Below are 10,081 nucleotides of genomic sequence, written 5' to 3' on the forward strand. Positions count from 1 at the left end.
CAGAAATACCCTGGAAACTGAGTGCCCGTGGAGAGGGACACAGCACCATCCACTACAAATCGCACTGTTATGTCCAGCATCACTGGCCAAACCGGAGTTAATGGGAGGTAGGAAGAAACTTCCCCTGTAGCTCTTTTTTTCCTCCTGCTCCTTTCTGAAGCAATGTGTCTTGGCTGCGTTTGGCTTAAATAGACCCTTGATCTGCTTTGTTTATGGTAATTTCTTTATTCCTGTGAGAGAGAGAGAGGGAAGGCAGCACCGAACTGATATTGTTCTGGGACTGCAGATGGGCAGATGGTTTGAAAAAATGATTGCAAGATTTCACTTGCACTCTGGGCCTGTCTTTCACATTTGGGTGCAAAGACCAAGTTTTGTCTTCTGTCACGGGGAGCCTAATTTAGATTGCCTAAAACTTGAAATCAGTTTGAAGACAAATCCCCAAGGTCAACGACTCCACAGATTTGGAGGTTAAGGAATTGAGGTTAAGAACTGACAAACGAGGATGTCAAGGCAAGATTATGGAAATGAGGATCTGTAGCAAATTCTCTCTTGTTTCCCCTTTGTAACCTCCTAATGACATTAACGCCTGTCTTTGACAGTCCCTTCTCAAAGGGGAACTTACTTGAGCGTTAAAGACGCTTTTATGAGTCCCAGAGACACACACAGGAAAACATGTGGACAAATCTGCTAAGACCCAGATATGGGGCGCTGTCCTTAATAGCCCTGCGCAAACTTAAAAGAAATGACCTGAAACAAGGAAGAGAGAAAAACACAGTTGGCGTGTTTTGTGGGTCCTCACCACCGCATCCCCATCCCAGTCCCTGCGCTGAAAGCAAACGTCCTTTTTTATCCCCGTGATGCTGAATGCACTCCATTAAAAATTCAATCTCCACATTTCCCCAGTGAGCTGGAGCACTTCTACCGTCCCTTCTCACAGCTGCAAAGCTGCGATTCACAGAGATTAAAGCCAAGATCATAAACCGGTACCTATTAACACTGACTGCCCAGCTCAAGCCACCCATCTCCCGAGTCCTGTGAGTAAGTTAGCATTTTGTGTAATGGGTTTTTTGTTGTTGCGAATGCAAGTCACTGCTCGAAAGTCACTGAACTCATTTACTCCAGGAAGAGTTTCTGGACACCCGGTCCATGGCCAGAAATTTTTGCTGTAAGTACCTCACTCATCTTCGCTGAGGAACACGGTATAAAGCACGGGGTGGATTTATTTCTGCAGGGCGGTTGTTCTTTGACCAAAACACAAGACTCATTTTCCTGCAAGGTTCTGCCTCATCTCATGCACTACAACTTGGTTGCTGGAAGTGAGGTCGGTGTAGCACCAGACTTTTCCTCCCTCTTTACTCTTGACCTTCCCCACAGTGACTACACAGAGACCTGACCAAGAACAGCTGAATGGATAGGAGACATTTAATGGAGATGCCTTTGCCTCCACATTAATTTGGTGGACTGAGCCACAGGGCTCACTCCTTCTCTCCTTCTTGTCCGTAGGACTTTTCTACTGGTGTCAGTGAGACCAGGCCCATTTCTTTCCTGTCATTAGATGACAGAAAGTGAGTGTGCTCCTTTTCTTTCAATATATTAGCCAGTGACGGCTATTGAAAAGCTGAAAGATATTTTTTAACTGTAAAGCGAGTAAGATATAGCCCATATGAGCAGCAAAGTATCCATTAAACATGGATAAATAATACACGTGGCTGTTGAGACGCACCTTATTCACCTGTCTAAAGACCTGCCATCCTATTGATCGCAGATGTATGAATTTATGGCCTTGTTATAAATTTTCTGATGCCTCAACTCCCTAACATTGAAGCATTTATTCAAAGTAGCTATAGCTTTACAAATAGATTTTTTTTTTTTCAGAAATAGAGTTTTTCCATCTGTTTGTTCCATTTTCCCATCTGTTCCTCCAGCCTCATAGTCTTGTTCAACCTGTTTATGAAGATTGCCTTTAAGTGAATATATATATATATATATTTTTTTTTTTCCATTCCAGGACGATTGTTTCTTTCACAGTGGTTTGATTTGTTCTTAAACCACTTCTCTGAACTAATACTTTGGGCACTTTTTTTTTTGCTAATGCGTTCACTTTTCCAATATGCATTTTAATCCATCGATGTGACCGCACACTTTAAGGCCACGAGGAGTTCTTGTCTGAGGCACACTAATCACTGTGGCAGGGCTAGGCTGTGACCTGTAGCTATATCCCAGTCAGAAACCCATCCCTGTGGATGTCCTGTGGATGGCATTATGGTGTCCATCTGTGTACCACAAAGCGGGGTGACATCAGGGCATTTCTAGTAGCGCTGCTCTTGGTCAACAGGTTGAGTCTATGCATTTTTTGTTACACTAAAATAGGACTCACTGCTACCAGAAGCAGCAGAGTAGTAGACAGCCCAGCTATTGCTCTCTGCCACAATATTACGCTCTCCACTACAATGCCATTCAGTCATCTGCTCAGAAGCATTTTCTGTACTCAGTTAGTGTGACCCAGGTCTTGCTCAGTGGCTAGACGTCTTTTAAAAGAGAGTTTTCAGGCAATTCAGAAACACAAGCAGCTCGTGATAAGAAGCAGACCAATTTAAAACGAAGAATAAAGTGCCAATAAATAAACTGCCTGTTATGATTAGAGGCCTGCCCTGAATATGGTCTCGCAGCACCTCCCAAGGGTTCCCTTTTACTGGAGAACCTCTAGTAGCTTCTGAGTAGTTACTAGATAGAGATTAAAGTACCCAAGGTAGTGCCCAGCCTGCGTTTGACCAATCTAGAAAAAATTTTCAGGAATCACCAGCCAGTATTTTATTATAGTTAGATCAGAAGCCAGACTGGATTTATCTCTGTAATTGTCGGAGACGCAAGTAGGAGCCCTTCAAGGAGCTACCATTTCTGCTACAAAGAGAGCACAAATTTGCGCCTTTCCAGGCCACCCCAAAAAATGATCTTTGAATTGTCAAAATAACCCTTTATGCAGAGGAATCAAGAGCTTGGACAATATCCAAAAATGTGTTAATCTACACTTTTTAAATTTCTCTTTTTATGTAAGGACGGGGGGAACTAATAATAAGCTTGCAAATCATGTGGTTAAGTTTAAAGAAAAATGCTTTGGGAAAGTTTTCTAGCCTTCTGCAAGACATGTTGTTTTTATTCCTACTGTCTCCACAAGACTTTTGCCTTCTACCATTTGCCAGCAAGAGGAAGACTGGAAAAATTCTACTGTTCCTGTCATCGCAGGGGACAGTTGTGGAGTGGTTTTATTGTTACCCTTCTCCTTCTGGTAGAATGAGATCAGACCCTCCATTTAGCTAAAGACAAGGCATCCTCTTTTTCATTCCAGATGTCCTAAGCTATTTGTAAACAATGAGAGCTTTTGTCATATTCAACACGAAGTTCAACACTTCGTTGCATGTTTGTGAGCCTTTGAAGACTGCTGCGCCCCACCTTTCAGGTAAAAGGGCTCACAGAAAATCTTTGGGGCAAAGAACACCCCAATTCCTTGTTTCCATGCAGGAGGACTTCCCCAGAAGGACTCATAGCAAGCACTGGCCTCCCAGACTAAATCCAATATCTACTTCTTGTAAAGGTTTATACTTAACAAGGCGAGTGTGTGATGGGGGAGAGCAGCCTTTTGCAGGTCTTGGCGGTGGCTTTATTGTAGGGTGGTCTTCTGGCCACTCGAAGCTAAGCAGAAATAGCTATAAATTTACTTCCAAGGGCAACTGTGTGGGCCATGGGATTTTAAGCACAAGAGGCCAGTCCTGCATGTTTGATAGCAAGCTCAAGGCTTTACCTTTCACCTCAGCATAGTTTGACAGAAAGTTTATCCGTTACCAACCTGTGTTGGTTTGGTTCCCTTTGTCCCCAGAAGACAAATGCTCTGTGTTCACAGCTGTATCCCCCCCCATACAAGCGTTTCCTTCCACTAAACAAAAGCCTGCTAAATAAGAATGTCTTTCCCTTTGGGTAACGATGCATTCCCCCATGCTCGTGGTATGCGATATTCCCTTAGTTCACTTATTTTGTTACTTTTTACAGTTCAGTTTCCATACGCCGCTACTCATGTGTGGTGCCAATGCTGTTGGTGATGAATTCCTTGCAGAGCTGACTTGAGCAATGCCTCTCTGAAGGAATCATTTTCTGTCTCCCCGGCGTTTAGCTGAGTACATAGTCTCCAAGACCTTTCACCAAGCATCCATCAGCAATAAGATCAAGCTAAGCAAGACGCTTCCCTGTTCCAGAGTCTGAGCAAATCACATGCCTAAGTTGTAACTAATTATTTCTATTGGCTGATTGTTTTTTAATGCGCCTGTTTTACAGGTAAACAGATTTATCTTAGGAAGGCAAAGGTAATAATGAGGTTGGGTTTTATTCATTGCCTTCCTTCAGAGACTGAAAAGCTGGATGCTGAAATAGCTGTAATTTAGCTGTACAGAGAAGTCACTTGATTTTCATACCCAGGCAGGATTGCTGGAAAAGGTTGGGAAAGCATGAAAAAACAGTGGAGCCTCCTAACAGGTCTCCATAAATGGATTACATTAGCCATGTGGTCTCCAGCCTCCAACTCCTCATGAATATCCCCATTTAAAATCGAACATTTTCTAATTGGCAAACTCCCTGGAGCAGCTGATTTCCAGTGCAAGGAGCCCGCCCCATAGACCCCATATTGGGAGAGCTCAAATACATCAGCCATTTGTGACCTTCAACTCAGCCTTAGGATCCTAGGTGCAAATCTGAGCATGGGCATCGTGCAGAGAGCTCAGCAAATGCTCTGGCAACCGTGATGCTGTTTGTACTTCCCTTGTATTGCAGAAGCACTCAGGGCTGTCTCAGAGCACACAGCCCATGGATCAAGGAGATCCAAAAAAACCCAATGCTTGACCCAAAATACTTATGACTGAAAACCCAAAAGGGTGGATGGAAGTACAGGAGACAGAAAAGCACTGCTCACTGGTACAATTCAGCTGCAGTCAGGGGATTGCAGGAATGGGAACAGACCCTGAAAAGCTCTTTCGGGCTTACAAAATAAGGAAAGGGAAGAATTCCACCAAGTTAATATTCTTCAAGGGAATGTATGTGTGTGCTGTAAGGTAAAGCCATGGGCAGATAGCACTGGCTGGGTGACGTCCTCACTCCTGGCACTCCTGCATATTTTTTTGAACTTGTTCTTAAAGAAATCTGGAAAACAAAAGGCTAGAGCTAGAGTTATTCAGGAGTGGCAGTGTCTGCCTTCAGTTTAGCACGGCCAGCCTTGGAGACCTGAACCACTGTGAGTACCATCAACCAGGGTCCGTACAGTCCTCCATGGGGTGAAAATTTGGGTCCCCAACTCCTGGAGTTTGCTGCTTTGGAAGGACCCTTCTCCTTTTTCTTTCCACCACTGGGGAAAAAAAAAAAAAAAAAAAAAAAAAGCTGTTTTCAGTGGAAATTTTACCAGGGCCAGGTTTTCCTGCCTGTCCCCCCCTGAGCTGGGAGAAGGAGGAAGACCTTTACCTGCTGTTCGCTTCTGGGCAGGGGGCACCACGAAGGAAAGGGGGCCCAGCCGTCTGGCGATGGCTTTTTCAACTGGATTTCAGTTTGCCTGCCGGGCTGGGGTTGCAGCTGGCTGGCCTGATCTCCTTCCCTCCCACCGGCTCTCACTGAGAGCAGAACATGCCTTCTCCTGCTGATTTCTGCTTGCCATATTGATTGCAGCAGGGTATAATGGAGACAAGTCAGGCAGAAAGCCAGCCACCCTTGGGAATGATTAAAGAGCAAGCAGAGAAGGATAGATGTGAAGAAAAACAGGCTGACGCTTAGGACCTGGTGGATTTCGAGCAAATTATGCCCCTTTCTCCACCTCACCCCAGCCCGGTGCCTGGGACAGTGCAGCAGCACCTTTTTTTTTTTTTTTTTTCAGCTCTGCCCAAAAGAAGCATCTTACCGACCCCCGTGTACACAGGGAACAAAATCCCCAGAACGTGTACAATATCCCTATTGTGCATGGATTTGCAGACTGATTATTCAGAGCGTAGCCAAGGAAAGGTAAGGCTATGACCCATTGTTTTCGTGCGATCAATTGAATACTGTCATTTGCATTTAAAACGCTCCGAATTCGCACTGTCAATATGCCAAACAGCTGCTCGGGCTTTTCAGCATTCCATGGTGACAATCACACTATCGTACATCATTGGCACCAGGATTTGCAATACTCTCAGTGTCAAAATTTTGTGGTGGGGTGTTTTTTTTTTTTTTAAGGGAAAAAAAAAAAAAAATCATCCCCCCCCCCAAAAAAAAAATACCCAAACCTGTGAAAAATCCGCTTTTAAAATGGTGGTGTTCAATACTGCTAAGCAGGCCTTCACAGATGCCAACATATCAAAATTCATCTCTTTTCTTCCTCTCCTACAATTAAAAGGTACTTAAGAAAGAGGCTGTTCCTGATAGATCCACCTTCTGTTTTCTCCTTTGTATGCGTATTATTCATTAGCAGTCTAATAAGAGTTTCAAAATGCTCTGTGCCTCTGCCAGCAGGGCATATGTATGTAGACATGTGCTTGTGACAGATAAGTACATAAACAGCATATTGGCACCAGAAAGACATCTGTGCCTAGAAAAACGCTTGTGATATGTACATAAATGACATTTTAGCTCTAGTCAAGTCCTTGTGGCTTTGAGAGGAATATGTGACTGTACGCTTCTCTGTGAATACTGAAAAGGTGCATCTTAGGAAGGAGAGTATTTTAGAGGTTTATGGAGAGTCGGAGGAAGAGCTGGGATACGGGAACAGCCAGGGTTGCAGCCCTGGCTCTGCCAGGTTGCAACAGACGGCGGCAGAGTCTTGCCAGGGGGATGGTGGGCGGTTGCCGCCGGCAGTGCCGTGAGCATGGCCTCCTTGGGGGGAAGCACCCGGCACCCCCGAAATCTGACTCGATACGTCCGTATGGGGTCTGCCGTGTGGGGTGGCACGGGGTTGGCAAAGGCAACGCAGCTCCTGGCTGCGAAGGGAATCAAATCTTGGCCCGAAGACCAAGAAGTCAGGGGGCGATCCGGGGTCTGGAGGCACGGGGGGTGCTCCCTGCGGCACTTTCTGCTACCTGCATGTAATTATCTGGCTGACAGATCTGAGTGCCATCCCTCCAACACAACTGTTCGCTACAGAAGCAAAGGGACGTTGTTGCCGTTACAGAAGGGTACCAAGCGTCGTGTCTTCTGGGATCCCTCCTGGATTGCGTAACGGGTCGCTTTGTAGGTCTACTCACACCGCTTGGATTAGGTTTGTAATGCCTCAGTTTACCCATTCATGGTGACAGTTGCCTGCTTTATAGCTTTAATTAGTGCTGGAAACGTTGTTGTGGACAGGAGGCTATAGGGAGTCCTAGGAAAATCTGGAGAATATTTGCATCTAGTCCTAAGTAGAGGATAGAGAAGATGCAAAATTGGAGGCACTTTAGTATTCCCCACACATGCACAGCAGTAAATATGGACTTGGCTCCCTGATTTTGGGGCTTGGAGTCAGACTCCCAGAGATATCTGAGCCCTTAATGCCCATGGGAGCGTTTATGTCTCGGTGAAATCACACAAGTGGGGAGTTTAAGCTTAAGGACTGGGTTCAAGCATGGCTTTCCTGAGCTTGCTCTGGGCAGTATGGGTGCCCCAGCACTCTCCGTTCCTTGCCTTCTGCAATTACAAATCTCCTGTAGATTTCTTTCGATCCAGTAAAGCAAATCCTAAAAGAAAACGAGTGTCCAGAGCTGCCATTGCCTCTGACTTCATTAGGACTCACATGGGCTGGGTCATGAAACGGCAGCTACACCTGTGTGGAAGCCCTCTGAGACATGGCCTTAACATGCACATCGGGGTGGTCACTGCTGTTTACCAGCTTGCCCGTGGTGCAAATGCCATCACTCATTTGGGTTTGACATAAGGAGGAAAGAAGCAGCAAAATATTCCTCTATGTAAATCAGGATGGGTTCTTGGACTTCGTTGGAGCCGGTCAGTTGACATGACCTGAGCACGTGGCTCCCTGGGTGGGTGGGGGTCTCACACCTCCAACGTGGTGGATGGAACCACAGTGGTGGATGAGCTGTTACTTGCCTGGAAAAAAAAAAAAAGTGTTTGGGGGGAAAATTGTCTCCAGTCATTCTCATTTTGCATGTGATTTTTCCTACATATGTTTCTAATCATTAAGAAATTCTGTAGCTTAAATAATGCTCTGAAAGTACGGTAACTGTTGGACTACATTCTGTTGTAACCTTATTGAATTTCACTTCTCTGGAAAAAATAATGGGATACTATATCTTGAAAAACAAATGGTAATTGCATTTTTAACAGAATGTTTCTCTTTGTGTTTCAAAACCTTCTGCACACAGTTAGACATCTAGCCAGGGAAGAAGGTACAAAGCATATGGGCCAATTTCTGTCTGTTGGCTGTTCAAGATGCCTTAATATTCAAGCAGTGATGTGTGTATGTCCATGCAATATGGCACAATTTATCTTCACGGTATCCACGAGCTCAGGTGAGGTGGCCAGAAAGTTGTGTACTGGGGTCAGAAGAGGTATTCAAGGAAGAACTGGGGAAGGTGGGTTCACATCCTGCTCCCTATTAGATGTGGGGGTGTACATCCTTATATTAATTCACATTTTGGCCATTCGGACCACAGAAAACCAAACTTCTTGTGTTCGTGGTGCTGGCCAGAGGCACAGGTTCATCTTCCAGGTGACCAGGATCTTATGGCTCAGGCTCTTGTTGAGACTGCAAACCCAGGAGTTGTCCAACACCTTCATACTGCCCATGCGCCGCAGCGATACGACTTCCTCAGTGCTTTGGGGCTTTGCACATCACCACGTGCTGAGAACTGATTCAATTAAAGCCTGGGACCCAAAATAGCATCATCGCAACACAGTTTGGTAACACTCTGGTGTTATTGTCTACCAAGGTTAGGAGAGCCCTGGTAATACTGGAATGCTCTTCCCTAATTTTTAGTAAATCTGGCATGTTAAGAACTTTGTGAAGAGATGCATTTGGACATGTGAAGCTTCAAGGCAAAGTAATAGGCTTGAGGTTTCTGACTGACAAGACACATGTGAGTACATGCAAAATGTGCTCCTCCTGCTAAAAATAACATTTCTCCTGTCAACCACGATGCATCCACCCCCACAACACCACCCAGAAGAACACATTAACACCTTGGCTTTGCACGTAGCCCGATTCACAGCAGCCACAAGTGGTAGAGGGATCTGCACTCTGTGTGCATGCTGACAAATCATATGGCATAGCGAAGAACAGGGGAGTGAAACTGGGCTAGCAGAAGTTGACGCCTTATCATCACAGTCCCTTTGAGCATGCTGTAGGCTGACACCTCCACCAACCGAGTCATCTCCCCGATGCCAGGATGAAGAGCACGAGCCCACTATCCTGATTTAGCCCCTGGTAAGCGAGGCTCGGCTTGCCACACCAGGAAGGCTGGAACAGGTGCGTTGATGCAAACAGGTACATCACGGGTGCAGCAGCACGGGGACAAGCGAAGCCTGTCCAACCACAGCTGCTCACAGCTGTGCTACTTTAACATGTAAAATATACTTTATAGATCAGTGATGCGAGATGGTTTTCCCATTGCCGCTCCCCACTTCGTGCCTAATACCATCTAGAAACCTGTAAATAATATTTCAAGGCAAGAAGTGTTGGGTTGCAGGGAGGTATCACCCTTAAAAAGGACTCCTGCAAAAACCAAGGTGCAGGTCTGTCATACAGCCTGTGCGTGCTTCTGCTGGCACTGCAGTCACCAAGGTGTTGAAGACATGGACAGCAAAGCTTTTAAAGGTGGTGTAAGACTAAAGAACACCAAACTTTATTTCCAATAATTATTTCCTATAAAAATTCGCCCTTTTTTTTTTCCTGAAAAATTAAAGCTTTCTGAAAAAAATGTTGAAGACAATAAAAATTTTACCATTCTTCTGAACTTCTCGCCATGTCTTCTAGGCAAATAATTTGAAAAATCATTATTAATAGGTTTGCTTCAGTATAAATTTAGATTGTTTGCAAATTAAATCTCTAAAAGAAAAAAAAAAAAGAAAGAAAAAGAGCTGGAGACAA

This window comes from Athene cunicularia (genome assembly GCF_003259725.1).
Source record: "Athene cunicularia isolate RWA chromosome 8 unlocalized genomic scaffold, athCun1 chr8_part1, whole genome shotgun sequence".
NCBI classification, from domain to species: Eukaryota; Metazoa; Chordata; class Aves; order Strigiformes; family Strigidae; genus Athene; species Athene cunicularia.